This window comes from Aquila chrysaetos, chromosome 8 (genome assembly GCF_900496995.4).
Source record: "Aquila chrysaetos chrysaetos chromosome 8, bAquChr1.4, whole genome shotgun sequence".
Lineage (NCBI taxonomy): Eukaryota > Metazoa > Chordata > Aves > Accipitriformes > Accipitridae > Aquila > Aquila chrysaetos.
Genome location: NC_044011.1, coordinates 16,251,470 through 16,276,110, shown reverse-complemented (window position 1 = coordinate 16,276,110; position 24,641 = coordinate 16,251,470). Strand labels below are relative to the sequence as shown.

At 40.8% G+C, this 24,641-nt stretch overlaps 1 long non-coding RNA gene across 1 annotated transcript in view; it reads left to right on the top strand.

Moving 5' to 3' along the window:
• The first annotated feature begins 302 nt into the window (after nt 1-302).
• The window catches only part of LOC115344755, a 44,781-nt gene continuing 20,442 nt past the window's right edge, over nt 303-24,641 (top strand). The window contains exons 1-2 of the long non-coding RNA XR_003924642.1: nt 303-415; nt 19,386-19,505. This is a non-coding gene — a long non-coding RNA (uncharacterized LOC115344755). The remainder of the gene's footprint in view (nt 416-19,385; nt 19,506-24,641) is intronic.

The window sequence follows — 24,641 nt, the reverse complement described above, 5'->3', positions numbered from 1 at the left end:
TAATTCAACTCTCAGACACTTTCGCATGCTTTCTTGGTGGACGTTTTGGTTTGTGTGTTTGTTTGGTTTTTGTTTTTTTTTTTTTTAAATAAAACCACTTTGGTACACACTGTGATGCTGTCCCGGAAGGTGAGTGATCTGCCCCATTTGATGCATTCCCACCAGTAGCAAAGGTCGAGTCCCACTTTTAAGACCATCTCCTCTAAGGGTTGCAGGAGATGCAGAAGCAGCTTCCAATTGCTTTGCACTACCTTGTGCATGTGCAGGGATGTGTCTACAGCCCATGTCCTTGCATGCATGCAGCAGCAGTATTAGTCCTGCTGCTTCTGAGCAAGCTGTTTGCAAGCACAAGAGGAGACATTTTCTGCCTGGAGAGCTGCTTACCTTCTCCTCAGGGGAAAACGTGATGGCTGAGGTAGGAACAATCCATATTCCAGATGTAGGACAGAGGCTAATATTCCTGAATAAAAGTAAATTTAATTTTAAATGTACATTTCATTCTTTGTAAAGGTTAAATGCCTTTTACATGTTATTGATATCACATAGGATTTCAAGATTCAAATGCTTTTAAACAGTTGTGAGTGAATTATGTGCTATTCTTTATGCCATGTATTATATAACAGCTAATTCAAGGTGTCCCACAATTTCTCAGGACCAGACAAATGGATGTGAGGCCTTGTATATAAATCTCCTTACACCAGGTGCAGAGTGTTGTTTGGGTTTTTGTTTTGCCTTTTTTTTTTTTTTTAAACAAGTACGGGATCTGCCCTTTTTATATTATACTGTTGCATGCAGCTTGCGTTAAGTGTACCTTCTTTGGTTTCATTAAGGTGTCCTTCCTTGCATAATTTATATCAGTATTCAGCCCTCTACATTACCAAAATGGTGCAAAAGAGCCTTAAAGTGAATGAAGGCCAAAGAAAGACTATTTTTGCTGGACTGTACAGCTTTTCCTGCTTCGCATGTTACCACTGATTATAACAAATTAAAGTGGACTCAAATTCACATGGAGTCTAAGTGCCAAAGCTGTGGATTTAATTGTAGGATATATCCCTACAATTTATAATAGAAGTTTAGTTAATTGTAGAATTAAATGTCTTTGTTTTCCACTGCTGTGGGTCTCTATTGAATTTGGCACAAGTTCAAACGGTCTTGTAGCATGCAGCCTTTGCTGGATCATAAAGCAAAGACCCTCCCTAGGAACACAAATGGAATTTCTTTCCTCCACTACAGTGAGATTAATGACAGTGTTAGTAGGGTTTTTTCTCCCCCTTTGTCCTGTAAATCTGAGCTCTATTCGACTACACTGCCTTTTAAAGAAAACAAATTAAAACTCAGGCTGCCTAAATTCTCCTGAGGCACCATTCAAGGGGCAGTATTTTGTTCATACCACAATGCTTTCATGGCACTGGATTTTGGGCAGGAGATGTATACAGGATCAGGCATGCTGGCAGAGACTACTGGGGTTTGCAGTTGTAGGAGAAAGGGGCCACACATCAGCTGATGCTGCTGATGTGGTGATGGATTAGTGAACAGAGAAAGGTTTGCATTGTGCTAAAAATGGAAGGATTAGCAGCTGCCCTTGTTGAGTCAGGCTAGAGGGAGGAGGATGAAGAGGACAGCAACATGCTGTGGCACTGGTCTGTACTAAATTTGCTGTCAGCATCCTTCTTTACTGCTAATCTCCCTCCCCTTTCTTCAGCGAGAAAAATACTCCCGGATACCTTCCTTCATACCAGAGAAGGAGAACTTTATTTTTATTCCTTTCCTTTTGCTTATGCTTTTTTATTATTATTCTGCTGATTGCATTTCTGACTTTTCAAATATTTCTAATCCAAAATAATTTCCAGATAGAAAAGAGTTAGAGGTGCTATCCTAACTGCAAAGGCAGATCCCAGCCTGAAGTAACAACCAGAGACGGTTGTGCATATGGATTTATTAAACGCTATGGCTGTGTGGCTGGACAGCATGTCCTCATCGAGGTCTGCTCTTGTGATGTGAGGTTTGAATTCGGATCCACCTCTAAAATTAATAAGCCATGGTGTTTTCTTGTCATCTCCTCAAAAAAGAGTAAATCGGTTACTTATGTTGATTTTTAGCACTTAGTTCCTTAGGGCCCCTATTTCACTATTTTGATATAGTTCAGCAATCAAGACTCTTATGTTGGGCACAAGACCTGTTTTAGTAATGCCAACAGTTAGCATCATTGCTGATGGACTCTCGTAAGAGCTGAGAAGCTTGCTCAGATGCTTGCTGCCTTTTGCTGTCTGCTCTCCCCTCTGCTGGGGGCTGCCACCCACAGAGACTCGTCGGGAGGGAAGGTGTTTCCATACCTACTGATGGCTGTGTCCGAAAGGGCTGGAGTCAAAGTTTCATCACTTCTGAGTATGACTCTGAGCTCACTTATTGGCATGTGAATGGGAGCAGCTGTGTTACCATGTAAATCCCACCTGCCAGCTCTGCCACTGGCCCGCAGCCACCGAGCGGGTGGTGGCGTGTGTATCGTGGCATGTGCTCCCCAAACCTGAAGCTGCTCCTGGAACTGTGCTTAGGTGTTTTGCTGAAGTAGGCTGCTGCCTCTTCAAGGTTCCCCAATGCTTTTAAATGCCATTTGGCCAAATGAAATTGTGTTCCTCAAGGAAACAGATTTGCATCAGCCAGTTACCTTTGATTTTAGCAGAGAACTCAGTCTAATAGTTGGAGGCGAGTGAAACCCCCCTTTTCAGAGTTGCATTGCAATCAGTGAAGCTTCTCCCTGCCTGATGAATCTAGAGGTAAGGATTCCTCTGTAAAAAAAGAGGAATAAAACAGGGGGCTTAAATTACCCGACAGTCAGGTGGTGAGACAATGCAGTGGTCGGAGCACATGCAGGGCTCACCATTTCTAACCACTGCAACTTCCCACTAGGTCAGCTGCACGTGTAGCATTCACGGGAGCAGCAGGTTTTTACGCAACCCAGAACTTGTACTATGGGCAGCAAAACTGGGCTCATACTAATACAGGATAATGATTTGTGGTATTTTTTAAATACCTGCAAAGAGCTTTGTGGATTAATATTGGTATTTTAGATCTAATTATAGATAGCTTTTAACAAAGAAAAACCACAGGACTGCTAAAATGTGTCATAGTATGGTAGAGCAGGACAAATTGTTCTGGACCACTTTCCATCAGCCAGTGTGCAACATCTCTTGGCATTTCAGATATCTTTTAATTTCAGGAAAAATACAAACCCAAACTTCAGAGCCCAAATTCTGAAAATGGAGCACTTAAATAAAAAGCTCTGTTCCATGGATGTCTTTTGTCCTATATGGTTTAAACTCCTGCCTGCTCTTCAGAAAACAGGGTGATTTGCTTCAATGTCTCACTGCGAATTAAATGCTTAATTTGGGTTTACCATTTGAAAAACATTGTCTCTGTAAGACAGTTTGCTCATGTGAAGAACTTTGTTTAACATGATGGTCAAAGAAAGTAAAAGAAGCCTTTTGAAAATAGCTTGATTTAAAAAACTGCAGAGGAGAATTAACAAACATAAGTGCTGTTTAAAACAGATGATCCTTCTTGTTTGAGAGCAGACAAGTCTCCTTGCAGTGCCTGGGGGTGCTTGCCATGTGGGGTCTGCTCAGCCACATCACTTGTGAACAAGGACAGAAAAACGTTTGAAGACGAATACTCCTGCTCACTTGTCAGAATCGTGATTTGCTGCCTTATCTTCTGTCACATAATAACCTAGAATATTTGAGATCTCCACCTGAAAGGAGAGGAAGAGGCATTGTGGGTACATGCAGGAGCACTGCTTAGGGAAAATGATGAGAAGAACTTGCCAAGTGAGAAAGCATTTCACTGTTTGTCCTCTCAAAGTTCCTCGGGAAGTTAGGACAGAAGGAGGCTAGGAAGAATTTGGCTATGTCTCGCTTCCAGATTTTTCTTCTCCTTCAGGGAAACAAATCCATTTTAAAAGCAGAAGTTGGAAAGAAGGGAGGAGTTCATTCAATGTCATGTCTTATCTTGCTCTCTTTAGACTGCAAGAATGAGTTTTTCCCCATCTCTAAGCATTATTGTTGCATGAGGCTTTCATTGTGATGGGCACCTGTCATAGTTGTAATGGGCATACCTCAGGGACAGCTGAAATTAATACTGTGAAAACAGTAAATCTTAAAGACTTGGAAGGGGTCTCTGATACTCCCTAGTTCAACCTTTCATGCAAAGACTAGGTCATAACATTATACCACAACAGCTGAGGCTACTTCTGGCAGAGTCTTGGACACCTCCTGCATGGAGATTGCACAGCTGCTCTGGGTGCCTGTGCCAGACCTCCAACACCTTTCTTGTTGTAGAAGTTCCTTACTTTCCTCTCACTTCTTCTCATAGCAAACATGCACCTGATGCACAAGTATGTGCCAGTAGTCTTTATCTGCAGAGAGACAAGATGATGGAGGAGATGACAACCTTTTTTATTTTAAATCCGTAAAAACACAGGAAGGTTTTGTAGCCTCAACAAAAGGGGGAAGTTTATTTGAAAAACTTATTAACCTGTTCTCATTGGAATATTTATACCATGTACTTGAAAATGTAACTTATTTACATGGGTAATATTACTGTGTTAGTTAAATGTGTGAGGTCAAAGAACATGACTAGAGTGTGAGTTTTTTGACATATTGTTGAAGAATCGGATGGCTCTTACTGGAGACAAGCAATAAAACTCACTCTCACCCATATTAGATAAATATACTATCAAGGCCAAAGTCCATGGAGCTTGTTGAGGTACTTGGATGGATATGAAGTTAGGGCTACAAGACTCTGTGTTCAGTGATACATTTAAATTCATCCTCTTAGAAACCAAAAACAAAATCAGAGGTTGTGATTTCCTCAGAGAGAGGGGACAATGACTGAGATCCTGAAGAGGTATCCAGAAACCTTATTACATCCTGTTATATGTGATTTTCAGGATGGTGACTTAAAGAATAAATTTGACAGACAACAACAAAAAAGGTCCTTCAGCTCGTGGTCAGTAATCTGAGTTGTTTGGGAGATGGATGTGGGCCAACATAAGTCTTTTCAGGAGTTGCCCATGGGATCTCAAATTCGTTCCTTCCTCTGTTACAACTCAAGCTGTTCTATATAGTACCCCTGCTTTTTCTTTGGTTTTCTTTTTTTTTTTTTTTAAAAAAAGGCTCATGGAGGCTGAGGGGCTGAGAGTGTGAGGTATTTGGCATCCCTCTTTCCCTTCCAAGGTCCTGTGGAGAAATAGCAAAGGAAAGAAGCACTTCAGCGTATGCTCAAGATTTGCACAAGGTCCTCTGCATGCTCTGACAGACCAGGCTGTGGGAGCAGCTGTTGCCAGCCTGCATGCAGAAGGCTGCATCCAGCCAGTGTCTGAGTATGCTTATGCTAAGATTAATCCCATTATAACGTTAATCACTTTCTACCCCTTTAAGACCCTATGGTGAATTGTGGTGAATCCTGCTTCCCCAACAACCAATGGAAGCTCTTTCATGCGTGGGCCCAAGGTGGCCTTGAGATGGGCTGGTAGAACACTGACGTGGTTTCTCTAGGGCAGGCAGGGCCCTGGACACCTGAGTACTTGTGGTGCTTTACCAACTGTGTCTCCTGCTTGTTTTGGCTACCAGTGCCTTTCATGCTGCTCAGGTGCCTATGCTGCACTGCTGAATATGCTCATCACATCTTGCATTTCTGCTGACTTCAATGCAAATCTGGCCTTTTAGCAAGTGCAGTTAAAGACTATGTTGAAGTTGAAATAAAATTTAGATGTTCTGTCCTGGATTATTTTAAGAAGAGTTTGAATTATTTTGACATAGCCTGAGATGTACCTGCTGCAAGGAATGCTGAAGATTTGCTGATGATGTTTTTTAAGTCCTCACAGTCACCTGAGAAAGTGTGTAACGTTTCTGTGTGCTACAAGGTTTGGATATGATTTTTTTTGAAGAATTGTACTTATGCACAGCCCAGGCACCAAAACTGCTGGGATTTTATGACATTTTCTTTCACCTTCAGAACTATAATTTTGAACAACCTTCTTCAGTAGATTGATAGCAACAGATGAAATTTTCAGCTATGTATCTCAATTCCTTCTTCTGCATACAGGTGGTATCTGTTAGGATTGTTAGGACATTATGAACACAAAAGGCCAATTTCTTTGTCAGGAAACAACTTTTCCTGAATAATTTATAACTAAACACTTCTCATAGCTGAACAAAGTATTAACACATGTATGAATCTTCTGTTTAGTTTCAGTGATAGTGAGTCACTTCCCTTGTTTTTGTTGGTCATTCAGCAGCAAAAGAGAAGATGATATCTCAAACCCTGTGACGTTTCCATTTTTTATTAAATGGCCTTCTGGTTGCCAGTCCTCCTTCAGCATTAACACTGGAAGTGACTCCCCTCTGACTCCCCTCTCATGCTACTCTTGAATATTTTCTCATTTTAAATAAATTATCTACCATACATAATAAACAACGTCATTTGAGAATAAATACATTTCTTTTAAAAAAAATTTAAATCTCATGCTGTCCAAAAGACTTGCTTTGGCTCCAGGACCTGATAAAACTACAGCAGTGATGTAGGTGCATAAGTTTTCCGTATGAGATAGATACACGAGTGTAAGTGCAGTTTGTGCACCTGTAGGGAGGATCACCACAGTATGTTTGAAAACCTGTCTCCCCCTTCAGGTAAATGTATTCTGAAGTTACTATCCTTCAAGTATGTTACTCACAGGCAAATGGAAACAAGGGGAAAAGAAGCACAAACTATTTTGGAAAAACCTCACAATCTGTTGAGAGTTGAGCAGACTCATAGACACCATTCTCATACCCCGCTCTGTCAACTGCCACAGTACAGTGCCACAAAGGTGGTGAATTTTTAAAGTGAGGTTACAAAATCTTCAGGAGAATGGCAGAAGATCCTACAAGTCTGATGATAACACTGAGTCTTCATTTTACTGACTTTTGACAGCCAGCCCTGATGGCCTTTGAAATTCCCAGCTCTGAACAGCCTGTTTTGAAACATAAACCAAAATCTTAACTGTCTAATGCAAACACCATCTAAGAAGCTCCTGTCAGCATACTTGTCCTTGCCTTGCATTGCCTTTCACTTGTAAGTCTTTCAGAAAGCTTTGGAAAAACCCAGATCTAGCTGAATGCCCGCTTCCAGCCTCCTGCATTTGCCACGCCACTTTCCCAGGCTCTGCAGGGTTTTCTTGTGTTGTGCTTGTACAACAAAGATCACACCAAGCATGGTGGGTTCTCTGCCCTGTAAAAGAGTTTCCTCTTGAAAAAAATGTCCTACTCATACCTATGGCATAGGCACACCTTGAAAAGTTTTTTCTAGCTTGGGACTGTAGAAGGAGTGCAAACAAATTTCCCCCTGGCTGTCTGAGGTATGCAATAAGTGTACTTCAAATAGAGTCTTTGAGGAAAAAGGGGAAAAGAACAGTGGAGGAAGGAAATGCAGCAAATATCCTAGGGACCTGATAGAGCTTGTGATCCCTTCCAAGTATAACAAAAGCAATCATCCTCTTTATTTCTGTGCTTCTGTGGTTAGAATTAAAGGAGTCTTTGATATACAGGCTAAACTGAAACTAGACAGATGATTTAGTAAAAAAGCCAGGTACTTCATCAAAAGGCAGTATGTTAATGCTTTTCATTTATCAAAATATGTGCCATTGATACATGGAGCAGGACAAAGTATATTAAAAACAAGTCTATATTATAAATACAGACAAGAAGTGTGCAGCCTTATTATCTGTTACCAAAGATTCAAAGTTGGAGATTGTTCACCACTATTTGGACGAATGATGTATCTCAACACTGATATTCCTTCAAGAGAGCTTAGTTCAAATGCTCTTTGGGATCTAGAGATGGTAGCTAGCTCTAGTGAGCAATGCTACTGCAAGAATCTGGCTTGGATTCAGGTATGCAGGAACTTAAGACTGTTTATCCAAAAGCTTGAATCACCCTCGCTTGCATCTGAGCAGTCTTGGCTGGCAATCAATCACAAAAGCAGAATTCTTCCCCAGCAGAATGCTAGGGGCAGGGATGTGTTTTACAGACAGGGAGGATGCGAGATGCCATTGCCAGGCTGCAAGGAAAGCAAGCTGTTGCTACGATGAAGGAATACAAACAATCAAGTTTCTTCGTCTTTGAAGATAACAGCACAACTGTGAACCTAGACATATCTCCAACCTAGGAAATGCTGTAGTTGTCCCTCTGGCAGTTTTATTAGTTTTACTGCGTACTTGTGTTCTTGAGAGTCTGTTCTTCCTACCATTGCTTGTCTCCCAACAAGTCTACAGACAAAATAAAATTGTTGCTAAGGGGATAGAATTTGTATGAATCTAAATACCAGTATGGGATATGGCAATAGAAACTAACATCTGATGTCTGCTGGGATTAAAGTTACTTTGAACTATAGTGACTGCAAAACTCTAAAGCTCTGGGTTCTGCAAAGCTCCTTGGCAGACCGGGACTGGACTTGCAAGGCAGAGGTATCAAAGGGCTTCAGTAACATTTTCTTTCATGTTCATCAGCAAAAGGAGGGATTTGAGTAGTAGTCACAGTGTGGAAAGAGAGGTGAGGTATAAAAAAGGAGAGAAACATTTGGGCTTCAGGACTGGAATTCAAGCATTGAAAGTCTATCTTGGCTCAGTTATTGACTTGTTGTGTGGCCTTGGACAGCCTGGTTTATAAAACGGGGAGGGGAAACTGGCACAGGAATATCTGAGGATTAAAAGATGTTTACAGAGTGCTTTGTACTTGCATAATTTTATCTTTTCAAAGTGTTTTTTAATTTTAAGCTAATCTCTTACACCACTGTAACAGCACTGAACTTTCCTCAACTGTATCTGTTTCTTCACAAAAAATTCACATGTATATAAATAACACACAATGCTCCACACAAGTGCCAACCAGTTATAAAAGTCTTAATATCATCTCATAGGTATTCAGTGTTGAAAAAGATTGGAATCCCAAGGAAGAGGGGAAGTCTTTATGGGATAGCTGTCTCATGAAGGCTTTCTTATGACTGCATTTGTTAACTGCTCAGTTAAGGAAATATTTATTTGACTGAGAAATATAATTTATGTTTTTTAAGTCTCTGTCATTTTAATACATATTAACTTAGTGACATCTTCTGTGGCATGAAGTCCCAAGAATATTTTGCAACAGATGTTTCTGAGAATCCAAGCCCTGCTTTTCTGTATGAGAATAGAGTGAAAGTAGGTGCTAGTAGATTGTACTGCCTGCAGGCATTGCTGTGCTTGTTTCCAGACAAGAAGCCAGGTGTTAATCATCATTACAGTATGAAACTACTAGCTCCAGTCAATTTCAGAGTTTGTGCAGGGTGATTCCCCCAAACCCACTTGTCTGCATGGCCTGGCTGTGTTCCCTGGGAGACACTGGCTCCCTTGACCCACTCTGGTAAGATAGGCTGTGAAGAACATATGAAAGGGAGGAAGAAAACAACCCAAAGTAATGCTGATTATTGATATTATGGTGAACAAAATGCAATAGTTCAAGGGGCTGAAAAGATGCAGAAAGAGATGTATGTTATCATAAATATGTGCTACAAAGATCCTGAAAAACAGTATTCAGTCACAAAGGAAAACCTTTGAACAGAATGAAGACTTTGTAAGCAGTTGCACAAACGTAGTCTGTGACAGAGATGATACTATGGATGCAGGAGATCACAGTTGTGATGCATGCATACACTGAAAGCCTGGCATTCTTCTATATATAGTAGCTGTAAAGGAAATGTTTCTGTGCTTATTTAAATGGCTAATGAAGTTCAGGAGCTCTGGGGGCCAGCTACTCTCAAAGTCTGAGAGTGGTAGCTAATACCTTCCATTGTTAATTACATTGTATTACTGTTTGCTTTTGTAAAGCAGCTCTGAATATTCAAGCACTCATGTGGCATGTGTTTTGGATGGTTGGAGCCCTTGGTAGGTTTGTGGCACCTTCTTTACATTTCACTAACTACGGAACTGCAGGTCCATTTTCAATAAGCTTGGGGAGCAAACTAGCAAGGTCAGGGAATGAACATACCTGTGGAGGAGAAAGGTACACCTGGTTCCCATCCTTGGATTTTTCAGGCATGAAGTCATGAGAAAAACCCCTTCAGACTCACATGCCTCGGGTCAGAGACCCACATTCAATGTTGATGTATACAGATAAGCAGTCTGATTTCCAGGAATGGCAGGAGGCATAGCAAACTACAGACAGAGGTGAGGTTTGTGTGACAATCCGCAGCTCCGAAAACCAGGTCCCTGGTATTAAGGGTTTACCATCAGGCACCTAATCTTCAAAATGTTGGCCAAATGCCAAAAAACTGTGCTGCTTTTAGAAAATGGAACCTCTTTTTTTAAAAACTCTAATCTGTAGTGCTGGAGCTTTGTAAACAATCTCAGATATTTCCACTATAACATTAATAAGTCATTTACCAATGGAGAAATAGATTGGCTTGATTTTTCACTCATTGCCCTTTCTTCTGCGGTCAAGGTTGAAAGACTAGAGCTGAAATGATTACTAGAGGAAGAACACTCTCTGCTTCTGCCTTTCCAGCTAAAACCCTTGTAAGCGAAAGTGCTTCTTGTTCCTGGCTCTCATTCCTGGGGGTTAGGCTGTTCTCACCCCAAGCTATTTGTCAATTTGCTTTAAGTGCTTCCCTTATGCATTTTTATTTAGTGTCTGTGTACAACTGGGATGAAATGTGTTCTTAAGTTGTTAATGCAGATTGCTGTGGGCATGAGGGGTATGAAATCATCATGGTCTAATGGTACTCAAACACAGACTGAGTGAGATTATTATGAAGGAAACATGGCACTTGTATTCCAGAGCGCTGTTCAGTCCCTGTGTCTGTTAGTGTTGTGGTATCTCAAACCACCCCTAAACTTCTAATGCCTTTTCCCCACTCTCAAAACATTTATTCAGGAGTAAGATGAAATGAGACTGGGATGGAGCATAACATTCCCAATGGATGTACGTGTTGTGTTTCTCTAAGTTGCTTTGTCTTTGGATTGTTTCTTCCTGTTCAACAGGCTCTAGTAAAGTTTAAAATTCTGCTTCAAAACATTCTGCCAGTTCCAGGTGCCTTGGTATTTTTCAGTAGCACAATTACCTCATTATTCATTGAAATGATTAGTTACAGAAGGTTAATTTTAAAGATTCATTAACTAAAGATTGACAGCAATGACGGTGGATCCGTGGGAGAACTACGGGATTTCATGTGACTGAATTTAGACATGGAAATTGAGGATTTTCATTTATTCACTTTCTCGATGTGTCCCATGAAGACCTTCTGAACCTTGATCTTGCCTGCAAACTGCTGAAATGCTTGCCTATTGCTTTCTGCCGCTGCTGCAGGCCTGATCAGCACTCACACTGCTGCAGAAGAGATCCAGCTAGTGTCTTTGCAGGAGAAATATTCTAACAACAATAACAATTATTTTCTGTTGCATAACCAGTGGTATTAGATGCTCTAATAGCTGGGCTTAATGATCCAATAAGACTTAAAACCTAACTGGGTGTGCATATGTTTGGCTTAGCACATGGCACTAAAAGCACTCTGCAAAGCTAATTGCCACTCTTTCTTTGTAGTTATAAGCGTAAAAGCTCTAGCTTGATGAGAAATTTGCAGTACGCATAGGTGATATTTACCACCAGCTCAGTAATGTCAGCAAAACCTTTGTCTCAGCAAAGCTCTTGGGAAGACATTCTGGGTGTGCTGTTGTTAGGGACCTCAGCTTTCTTTGCCCACAAATGTCCAGCACTTGGCAGGGCAGGGCAGGGCAGTTATTGAAGAAAAAGGAATGAGGAAAACTGTCCTGGCCAAGAAAAGAGGGAAACCTGCAAACGGAAGCCTCAAGGTCAGCCACAAAAGGGTAACAGGAGCATTACTTCTTTGGGCTCTCCTGTGAAAGTAAAAGGCCTCAAGGAAGGCACTGCCCTAATGACTGGAATGGCAGAGGGAAGAAAGTCCCCAGAGCTTTTCCCTTTCTTGCCTTACATTTATCTCCTGTTGACCATCACAGGAGAAGGCTTTTGAGGGCAAGGATGTCTTAGTGTAACAGAAAAGAAATGCAGAAGCAAACCCTTGCCCGGACACTGCTCCTTTCAGAGCTGGTATTGCCCGAACAAGGCTGAGTGTAGCTTCTGACTTGCTAGCATACTAGAAGTTAGTACATACTAGTATATAACCAGAAGCTATTTTTCTCAACTGTCTTCTTTCCCTGAAGCATATACCTCAGGGGGCCCTACTTCGCTTCAACATGCAGACTATATGTGATGAAGTGAGCCATTATCCCCACATTCCTGTGGCTACCATTAAATGTTTTTTTTTCTCAGACAGATCCTCCTTTTCTATCCTTTATGTCCCATTGGGGTAAATAATTAATGTTTGAGTCCCTGCCTGCTATTAATTTATTATATCTTGCCAGCCTGACCCAGGCAAAGCAAGTTTGGGAGTACCAGGCTGTTCTCAGAGAGATAGGAGGTAGGACGCAGGTGCCGATGGCTAGGGGTAATATAACAGGTTGAAGATGAACACCTCATCCATGTACAGCAGATGTAGATGCTCCAGCTGGGAGCCTTACAACAAGACAGAAAGACCTAGGGATTGAGAGAAATAGGAATGCCTCAGGTTGTGGGGGGAGAAGGGGTTGCAGATGAGAGGTGCTTTGAGGCAGGATCGAGGACAGCAGGTCAGAGAAAAAGCAGAACTGAAGCAGGAGTTGGGGAGCTGAAAAGTGGGAGGGCATTAGAGCAGCAAGGAGAATAGGGGCCTGAAATAAAATGTATGGGGTCCATAGTGAGCTTAGAGTGGGGTGGGTTCGAGAAGGGAGTTAGGAAGAGCAAAGAGTTTTGATAATGGCAAGGTTGTGTATGGGAGGAACATTGAGAAAAAGGTGTGGGAGGTGGGATATTCAGCTTGGGAAATACTGGGAGGTTCTGAAGAAAGAGCAATGGGGATATTTGTTCTCTTGGGCACTCTGGGACACAAGAAGCTGGAGGCAGAGTCTGTGAGACAGGAGAATTGGGACCAGGCTCTCTGGAATGTGAGGGGCTTGCAGTCAGGAGAAGACTAAGGTTACCCTGCCAAATTTTCCCTCAGCTTCTGCTGTGGGCTGATGGTAGGGATATCCACTGAACTGCTCTCCACATGCTTTCTCAGCTGCAGGACACTGTCCCCCTGAGTGTTTCCTACCTTCATTAGTGTGGCAGCCCAACTCATTTTCAATCATGTAACATCCCTATGGCTAATAGAGTGGTGGCTTCCCTGTAAAGAGTTAGAGATAGATTTTAGTTCTTAATATATGAAAGTAATATAATATAATATGATGTAATATAGTATGTGCTATAACATAAACGTAGTTTAGCTATATGATTTAGCAACTGGAAACAAAAAGAGCCAGCAAAATATCCCTCACGTAGTGGAACAGGAGCCCTTCTTCTCCTTCCCCAGTCTGTCTATAGGCAATGTAAGAAAATTACAGAGCTTAATCTCTGTTTCACTGGAAATAAAATTGCAGGCAAATGCCCTTCAGTAATGCATTAGACAGATTCCTACAGATAAAACTCAGCCCCTGAAAGCAGAAAGTCCATTTTACAGGCATTTGCAACACTGTATTGAGGTCACCTCCTCCCCTGTGGAGAGACCAGCTACTACCCAGTGGCGCTACCTGAGAAGATAATGTCAGTTAATAGAAAACCTGGTTAGTTTTCAGCAAATTTTACTGGTTTTGATGAAGCCAGTGTTGCTTAGAGAAGAAAGTTTTGTAGCACTGTCAATTGCCATTTTTCTTGAGAACATTTCCTTTCCCAAAGACTGAGAGCCCATCTCTGTACAAAAGCTGCAATGCTGTCTCTCTGTACTAGGAAGAATGAAGCTCACCCTGAAGGAGCAGTCTGCAACCCAGTTTCTGAACTCTGCTGGTGGTGGAAGAGAACTGCTGAGACAAATGCTCCGATGAACGCGTAGGCGAGCACATCATCTTACAGCTGATACTCAGCCTGTAACCAGTGTGTGCTTCTCTTTTTTGCCTAATTTGTAGTCTGTTCACCTCAAGTTTGTTTATACCTAGCAAGTAGGTTTATTACTTGTTTGTACTTCGCTTACAGTCTGTTTGCATCCAGATTACAGTACGTTCACTGGCAAATTACACCCAATTTGCAATCTTCATATAATTAACTGATTTGTTAATACCTCGTTTGCTATCTGTTTACAAAATTTGACAAGAGAGGCATTTTTTTGACATTATACAGGTCTTGATGAAGAGGAGGGGAGCTTTATACAGGCTCAAAATGTATATGAACTGGGCCTTATTTGGCTAAGCTCTTGAATAGACTGCCATGTTAGTGGAATAAAGAAGTGGGCCATATATTTTAAGTGGGGAGACAATGAATAATTCAACAGTAAGGGTCAAATCCTCCTGCCAAGAAAAACCTACTGAAGAGGAAGTACACTGAGTTATAATTATTTGCATTGTAGATAATAATATCAATTATAGTTCCCAGCTGGAATCAAGCCTCCATATTTTGGCTTCTGTACAACCACAGAGTAACAGTTCCAGTCACAACAAGTTTCAGCCAAGTAAAGACAAAGCTCAATTAGCAAAACAACGCAAATTTGCAGAAGCATAGGTTTGGACAATTAGAGACTGATGTTTGGATATAGTTACATATGGCAGTTCAGTGACAATTAGCAGCACTAATCAACATTTATAATTAATGTCATTTTGCAAACAAAAAGTTTTAACCCTTCCCAAAAGCCGGATCAAAGAAAATCTCTTGTTGGGCCCACTAGGAACCATCTGCATAGGATTAAGTCTATGGTCTAAGTGAAATTGCCAACATACTAGGCTTTGTTGTAAATGTCATGCTATCATCTTCTAAAAGGCCCAGCTTCTGAAATCTAGTTATTATGGGAGAATCACATTTTCCTTAAAAAAAAGGAAAATCAGCAGCAAGGAACATGCTGGCAGGTGCTGTGGTAAAAGGGGGTCGGACTGGTTTGAGGCAAAGGCAAATGAGGCAGCTGCATTTGCGCACTGCTGGGGTACTGTGCCTGGCACAGAGTCCTGAAAGCCAGGCTGGCACTGCCACTGTCCAGGCAAAATATCGGGGGGTCTAGTGAAGCAATAATGCCAAAAGGGCTAACCCCATTCCAGCCCCTCCAAAACTTCTGTGACAGCAGGGGCAGCAATCCTGGCTTTCTGAGGTTCTCCCCTAGTTTCCTTTCCCTAGTTACTCTCTAGTTTCCCTATGTTTTCTGTGTCTTTCCCCACCCCTCTTCTCTTCCCACAGAAGTAGCTTTGGTCTCTCCCACTTGGGGTTGCCAAATTGAATTTTGCCTACACAACTGAAAAGCTTCATGCAGTTTCTGTCCCAGATGAGGGGACTAAATTTTTCCATGGGATTGAGCAGTGAGGCCCTCAGAATTTAGGAGGCGCAGAGCTGGCTGAAAACCACCAGCATCCTTTCTGTAAATGAAGATGTTGAAGTGGGGGCATCAGCCTCCTTGGGAGAGATGTCAAGCATTCATGCATGTCACTGATCTCCATGGAGATGGCAAAGGTCTTGGCACTCCTTGTACCACTGCTTGGAAGAATTAATCTGCATATACTTCGAAGGGCTCCAATGGTCCAACCATCCTGTACAGAGTTCTCAGGTCCTGGGAAAACCCAAGTATGTGTCACGAATGGGACGGAAAAAGGTACCAGGATAAGACGAAGAGAGAAATAATGTGACTTGTCCCTGTGGACCACATACAACAAAATGTGCTCTCTGGAGTAGTCAGTCTTGACTTCATCTTTGCAAGACATTTTTTTTTTATTTCAAGGCAAACCCAGCAAATTCTAAAAGGTGGTAGCAGTGGAGCCAGCCAGAGGCTTTCTGCCTTCTTGTGCCACCTGGCCCTGCCCATTGTGTAGTGTGTTGGTTCGCACCATGCTGATTCCTCCTCACGGTCCCTGTGTCACTGACAGCTGCAAAAGCTTCTTTTCTAGGACAATAATCCATGATGTAATCACAATGGATTGTCATTTTAATAACCAAGTGCCAGATGAACACCTCTTCATGACTTCCTTTTCTAGCTGATAGGAAAAGACATAGACTTCTCTTCATCTTCCCACCTTTTAGGAAGAGGAAACATTTTTTTTTCCTCTCCTGCCTAAAGATATAGCAAGAGGTCTCTCCTCTTTTCCCTAGTGCAGTTGTGGTCATCCAGAAAGGTGACTGTTTTTGTCTCCCATTACAGCACCCTTTGGGAGACAGGTGAGTCTGGCTACCTTGTCCCTCTCGGGGATATCATGCATGCTCCCACTTTCAGATTACATCTCAAGGCTTCAGCTTGCTTGTTTACCAGCAGGGTTAACTCGACAGGCCTAACTGGATTTGGCACATACACACCCTTTATCTCTGTTGTGACAGCAGTTAATTAAAGTGACTCAGAAAATAGCTTCTCCAAAACAAAGTCATTTTTACTTGCCAAAGGACCATCCGAAGAAGCGGCCTAAACGGCAAAGAGCCATAGCTTAGCTTGACCTGCTTGTAGGTCTGGCTCTGCCCCAGCTTGGTGGGGAAGCCTGCTACCTGCTACGCTGCCTGATTGCCCAGAGCTCCTCTCTGCTCACCATTAGTGGCAGCTCATTCCTCCTCCTTGCCAAGCCAGCATCTTTAATGTGTAAAATCCACCTTGACCTCGGGTCTTGGCCTGAAGAAGCACCAGCGCTGTCTTCCTGAGAGTAGCAAGCCTGGAGGAGACCTCTTTTCTTCAGAGGCACTCACATTGCCCCTTCTTTCTTACTTACTTTCTATTAACAGTTTCACTGCATTTTAGCTTCTGGTGCTCATCAAGAATAAGATATCTCAGACAAAATGAGACCTACACGATACACGCAAAACAGTATACATTTTTCTTATTCAACCCAGCTATGTAAGAAAAAAGAGGAAGCTTCTCTTACTTTTAAGAGTAGGTGGAAAAGCTTATCTTAGTGTAAAAACCACCATGTAAACACCAAAACTTCCTGAAACTGAGTCTCTTTCCACTTACATCCACTTAAATGCAACAGATCCAGTTGAACTCTGTCTTTGTACAGTCCTTTAGGTCTGTGAAAGGTCTGTGCAAGTTTGCTACCGCAGCTGTGCCTGGGAAATCCTTAGTGAGTAGCATTTCCACTCACACAGCACCGACACCAGTAGGACCACAGCAAGAAGAGCAGTACTGAATCAGAGTCACCAAGGAGCATGGAATTACTCACAGGTGTTTACAAGATAAAAATCAGCCTTCTGTATTTAAGGTTTCTCTAAAAGACATTTACATTAGTGATAGGCGTAGCCTCTAATTCTGGGTATTTGACTGCCACACTTTTGCCCATCACTGGTAAGCACAGGAACTGAAAAGAAACATCCCCTCTTTGATTAGGAAGATAGGGTGCCATCCCTAATCACTGCACAAATAAACCTAATTGTAGTACAAAAAATGCACTTGCTAAAAGAAAACATACCATTTCCTCCACATGAAGAAATTAGGTCTGGAAACTCATGCAGGTATTGCTGAAACTGCTTTGATGATTGTAACTTCCACACATTGCGAAGCAAACAGGTCAGAGGCTGTGGCTTAAAATAAACAGGCCTGAACTGAAGAAAAGGAAGGTTCATTAATTTTTTCTTGCAATGCCTACCTAGTCCTGTGAAGCTTTGGGACAGAAATCTGGAGGAACAAAGTTTAGAAACGTTTCTGAATTTATAAAAGGAAACAGTAAGACTTGTATTTTCTGCCCTGTTTATTCTGTATGATAACCAAACATGATGTGTGAAGGAAGTAGAAACAGACAGTCCACAGCTAAACCAAGATACTTTATGTCACTGAGAAACACTATGGGTCTATAGCATATTACTAGTGAGATACTACATTTGAGGTGCCATGACTAGTTTTATGTTTAACAGATGATTAAGGATCTGTTTTCTTTGTCCTTCTCTTACATAGTTTCCTTGGATATTTGGCTCATAAATTTGTGGAGGGAATGCTTCACCCATACTAAAAAGCTTACTTCAGTTATTAAAAGGAAAAGCAGGATTCATTTTTTTCAACATTTGCCTTTTCATTCTTTTTATTTTTTTATTGTTCTTGGTGTATTTTCATTGCTTAAGCTTTTGGTTTTCAAGTGTTAGTGCCAGGTTATGAAAACAAATATTCTTTTTATATTCCAGTAGTAAATGAATGCAATATATTTACTTCCTTTTCATTATTATTTTTTTCATTGTTCAGTTTTGGGCACAGAGTATATGAAAACTGTTATTTGAGATTCTCAGGCATTTTAGTGTTCCTTATATAGTTGTTAATTCTGTATGCATGCTATTAAAAAACAGTTGGGTTTTGTGACACTCACAGCCACTACTCTCCTCAAGTTGTGACACTGGGAATGCTTGAAACATGATTTTTATTGTCATACTTCCATCCCTGGACCTCTGAAAGTCTGAAAACGCCTACTTTATTGAGGTGTTAGGAGATGCTCAGAATCTCCTTGAGCCCCAGTGGCAATTAAGGCCCACTGGGTACATAGTAACACTCTAAGAACAAATAAGTTTAAGAAGAAAAAACCATCAGAATAACAATTTTTGGCTGAGAGAGATAATTGCATACATTGACTTGCAGACAACAATTGCTCTATGCCAAAGTTAATGTGCCTGATTGATTGGAACCTCAGAGCAGTGTTTGGGCATGGGGGAATGGAGGGCGTTGCAGGACCATGGGCTTATTTCAGGTTCAGTTTCTGAAGGAAGGCTTTAAGTAATCAGCTTCTTCAAACTGAAATTTGTAGGTGTTGGAATATGATGTTTTAATCTATTTTTTACAGCTTGCTTTCCTACTAAAATGTAACTAAAATTTGTACCCTAAGGTAACACTGTTGAATATTAGCTCTTGGTTGCCCTCTGGTTCTAAAGAAATACCTTCTAATACTACTTTTTTTTGCTGTTGCTCAGGAATCTGCTGGCATTTCAAATCTTTTATAAGGTGATGTAATTTGTCTGAGGAGAAAATAATTCTTACCAGAAAAGTGACAGGGAAAGTGCTGGTCCTAGAGAACCATAATTATTATGTATGGACATCATTTTCATGTTGATTAAAAAAAAAAGAAGAAAATAATGACAGAAATAACAAATAACAACATTATTTATATTATCATTTCTAAGAAATAGCTTTTCTAGAAACTGAACATGGAATTGAAAGCTACTCTATATGGTGATCGGGAAAGGCTGATTCTTAAAGGATCCCCCCTCAGAAAAAAAAAAAAGGACAGAACAGAGATTTTTTAAAATGCTATCAACTAACAATTTATCTTCAAATGATCAAAATTCAGTTTATCTTTCCAACAGAGAAAGAAGACGCCCTTCCTCAGTATCTTGTGATGCGTACATGTTTCATGTCAGGACAGCTTCCCTGTGCAGGTCAGCATACAGCTTATGTATTATGCTGAGCATGTATTTAAGATTCAGGTAAGTTAACAGACTTGCTATTTTTTAAAAGCACCTAAAAGTAAAATAAGGAGTACATTTCTTGAAGAGCTGAGATATCCTGATCTCCATTTTTTGCTTCCCTGCTTCTGAGCAACTGCACAATCATTTTGGCTTCCTGATTGCCCAAACATTATCTACCATCCTGTAGCAAAGCTGTAGTGATTTAAGCACTTTGGACGAGTCACTTCTATGCAATTCCACTCTAATACAGGGGTCTCATGCTTATATAAGAGAATCTCATGTGGCGTAAGACTGGAGACATGCAGTGGTGAATCAAGCTCTTTTCAAATATTCTTCCCAGTTACTAGTGATGAGAGGTACTCGGTATGTGTGCATGTGAATGTGCATGTATGTTCACGTGTTTGTATGTATTTATGCATTAGATATTATTTATATATTAAATGTTTCTCACTTTACAATTTATAATGTATAGTCCCAAATCAGTGCAGTACAGAATTTTTCTTTCAAAATTTATTGATGCTCTGAAACCATTATTGGTAATTGGAGGAAGATACCATTCTCCCATTCTTTGTAGATGTCCTTTACAGACTGCAGTAGATTAAATTTGTTGTGGTTATGGCCTGATAGCTACATGACAGACTTAATTATTTAATATTAATTTTATGGCAGACAGTAACAGTTTTTAAAAGGCTTCCTTCCCTCCTTGTGTCAGGAAACTTCTCTGTCAACCATTTTAAAAACCATTTCTGAAATAAAATGTAAACAAAACAATATGTATGCAATAGTAGACTTAACAGTTAATCTGAGCAGATGCTTCTAATGAAAGTTTTCTGTTTGCCAATTTCAAATTCTCTTTCTATGAGATACCACTGGGACAACCATCTCAGTGACATTTCATTTTTTGGTATTTATTTATTTATTTCATTTCTCTGTACAGAAAAAAATACAGCAAAATCTGGGTTGCAGGAATATAATTTAAAGCAAATATATATATATTTAATTTTTTTCCTTGTCACTTTGGAGGTAAACCAATTTTAATTTTTTATTATTATTTATAAGGTACACTAGTAATCAGAAGATAAATCTTCAGGAATTAGTTATTCTATGTGAGAAAGTTCCCAGAAAACTGATTAAGTTTACTGGTCTTACCACAACGGTATGTCAGAACTGGCATATAAGAGCTGCTGTTCATTGTCTCACAAGGGTTATGAGAAATAGTATTTTTCTAGCAAATTAAATTCACTCCTAGACTAAGGATTATGCCAGCAATAGCTTTTTTTCCCCCTGGAAGCTCCCCACCATAATGCCAGCTAATATTCCAGTTGTGTTAGCACTGGAATCAGTAACATAGACCAAGTTCAGATGGTTTCCAGTGCTTGGCTTAAAATATTGCCAATACGTTGTCTAGATGGGCAGGTCACCACTTGAACACAGTTCTTCTTTCATGCCTGCTAAGTAACAGAATTGTATGTTGTAAGTATATCCACGTTGTAATGATCTAAGTCTGGTTATGCTTCACTATGACATTTTCAGTGACAGAATCTAGAGCATTTTAGATGTGAATCCAACCTGGTTAGAAAACAGTCCCCTGCAGTGAGATTTTGCACCTTCAGTTTGTGCCTGGACTGTGCATCTGCCATAAGGATGATCTCCAAAGCCCCATTTATGTCACTCGCTAATGTAGGGATTTTGACCAGTATGGGAAAAATTCAGGACATACTACAAATATTGCAATATATTAAACCTATTGCTGATCCTGTAGTGTTTTTAAATATAGATTAATGAGATTACTGCATATTAACTGCAATAATCCTTTACCATAAGATTAGGTAACTAACAAAGATGTAGGAAAGCATCTGCAGGGCAGGGAGAGTGGTTGGGCTGTCTCTGGGAGGCTCTAATGAAAGTGCCTTCCTACAACTCCAGCTGTAAGGCACAGAGGTTCTCCTAGTCTTCAAGCATCTATCACACCACAGAGGAAAGAATTCCATTTCCAGGGACCTGACATGCCCCATTCTTTCTGTCAACAGATGTGACATTGGTGGGATTTAGCCATGTGCTACAGGACTGTTTGCTCTATAAATGTTTTGTTTCTAGGGTTCAATATTAATGGCGAAGCATGGTTGTGCCCTGCTGTCTTTATGGAAGCTTGAAAATATATTGCAAAAGACATGTCACAACCTTTACGAAATACTCAAGTGTATTATTATTGCACTAGCACTGTCCCTGTCCCTGCCTGTACTTGAACTGTACCAACATTAGTGACGGTGGGAAGTGCCAAGAGCCTGAGAAGACTCAGAGAGCTTTCAGCTATTGGGTGGCTCCAAGCTGTCCCCCAGAAGGAGGGACCCTGCCTTTGCACTGATGGTAGGACTTAACTGTGCTGCCAGGAGAAACTTGGTTGCTGAAAGAATTTTTTAATAAAATCTATTGTAATTTGTGACTCCCTGGTTTACCATGGAGATTCAGGGATGGTAGAATGGGCCAACAGCCTCACCCCACAATTTGTGCTGCACCTTCATCTACAAGGACGTATTGGGGAGCACGTACAGACACCTGCAAATCCTAGAGGGACAATGCAAACTGCAGTGAGTCAAACGTACTTGTGCTATAGTGAAATGTGGAGACTCCAGGCAATGGGAATTGCCAATTTTATGATATTCACTGCTGTCCTCCATGTACCAGTGCACAAAGAAATATGTACCAGTGCACAAAGAAATATTTCCCACGGTTGAGTGAGATATTAAGTTCAGTGAGGAAGAGCAAGACATTGTGGGAAATATGTGTCATGTCACATACCTAATACTTGGCAAGTCTGAGGTAAGAGTTTCGCGTAAGATAACAGCAGCTAACACAGTGGAAGTAGGTTGGGCATGCAAAATATTCACTATACCCTGAGGTCCTCATACACTCCTGTGATTAGATATGCCCACCCTCAGATAAAGTAAGGATTATACGAAAGGTGTAGCTGGCACATGTATCAAAAAGGAAAAAAAAAAAAGAGTCCTTAACCTACTGAGTTCACAAGCATAGGGAAATAAAAATAGCAAACTGAAACTCTTCCAAAAAAGACAGGTGTGCGAATAGTTCCTGCTGAAGGGAGGTATAATGCTGTTTACATTGCTGCTCTTAAGCAAGACTTCACTTCACCACCTCCCAGAGCATAAATATTGAGATTTTTAATGAAAGCAGCTGCAGGAGATCTAAGAGCAAGGATCTTTGGATCAGAATATATTGACACAGGCTATGTTAACCCTGCAAGTTAGGAACAAGTAATTTACTTTTTCTGGTTCTATACTCAGTAACAGACATTAACAAGGCAGAAATATTTTAGACTTTTTTTTCTATGTGTAATTCCCTCTACATTTTGATAGCTTAAGATGGATACAAATTACATAGTAACTGTTGTGGGTCAAAATGCCCGGCTGAATAATTTGGCAAAGCTTGTATTTAATTAGATCCTCTATTCCTCCAAAAGGAGCAAATTTGGGAGAATCTTCTGGAGAGAATAATGGCAACAAACTGGGTGTTGTAAACTTGGTAAGGACTCCAGCTAATCAAGCATGGAGAACTTCTTGAGAAGAAACCTGTTATGAAAACTGACTCTGTGGTAAGAAGCTGGAGGTTTTATGCAGTGAATGCTACAGGAGACTGCATTTGTAAATGGACAAATATGGTGAACTTGTAAAAGCAGAAAAATGTATTTCTGTGCATCTTCATCCACTATTTGCAAGGTGTAAGATAATAATAATAACAACAAATAATATTAATAATTATTATAATGATTAATAATAATAATAATAATAATAATAATAATATAGAAAACAGTTCATACCTTAAGCCATTTGGCAGAGTTACCAATATTGCAGTTGAATTCTACCAAATTGCTCACAGAACCTGCTGTCCTGTCCGGTCTCAGGCCATCCCCATTCCTGTGGAGGTGCCCGATGCCCAGAGCTGGGGCTGCCCTGGTGCCCCTGGGTGCTTGCTCCTGGCTGGGGCAATGGGATGGGTCCTGGCTGCCAGGCCCTGCCTGGCTTCCCCCATGGGGAGCCCCTACAGTCCTGGACACCCAGCTTCTGGGAAACCTGCTGGTGCTGGAGTAGTACTACATTCACTCTGTAAGAAAAGAACAAATACAATAACCTAGCACAAGGTACCAGAAGTGTTCAGGAGAGATAAAAACCTGGTGCGTTCCCAGACCCATGCCAGCTAGACAGCCACCTCCATTATTTGTAGCCTAACAGCCATTCCCTGCTCCAGTGGCAATAACGACGACGCAGTATCAGATGCTTCCAGTTATCCTCTAGTGCTAAATGTGGAAATCTTTTAAATAAAATATAGTCCTTGAGAAGGTATGAAAATAAACCCAAGCATTTTATTCAATTACTTTATCAAGTCTTGAGAGAATGAAATGCTCGAGCTGACCCTTTTGGATGTCAAATCAGTCATCGGTGATGGACAGGGAATGAGTACTCCCTTGCTTACACACATCACTGCACTTCTGGCACTAGCAGGGTAGAAAAGGACTTGACTTCATCTAAAGCAGATCACACTAGAGATTGACAAATGTAAATTATTAGGCAAGAAGGACGAGTGACTTCACCCACAACAGCATGGCCCATTTTTTTCATTTAATGTGCATACCTACCTCACAGAAAAAAATAGACTATATCAGTTAAACTAACATTGAAATCAAACAGCACTACTGCTTGGTTATGTGTCCTGAAGGCATGGCATAGGCATTGTGTTATGGTGTAGCTACCTGGGACTTGTGAAGAGCATGAACTACATTTCAGTAAAAAAGTGATGTAACTAAATTTTGTTTTTCTTAAGAACTACATGTTAATATATTTTTTAAACTAAGGTCATGGACTGGGTGGGAAATTTAAACTCAAGGCTTCCAAATTCAATACAACTATTTCCTTTTTTTTTTTTTTTTTTTTTTCCTCTATTTGTCAATGGCCTTCTAAAACTTTTGAACCATTTCAGTTTCTTTGGAAAAAGACATAAAGATCTTAGAGATATGAAGCTCCTGCATATTTCAGGAAAATCAGTGCTTGGAGAGTGGAATAAGAGCCAGAGGGGTGTCCCCACTGAGGAAAAGGCTGCAGCATAAGGGTGTCCATTGACTAATGGCAACGTGAGTAGCGG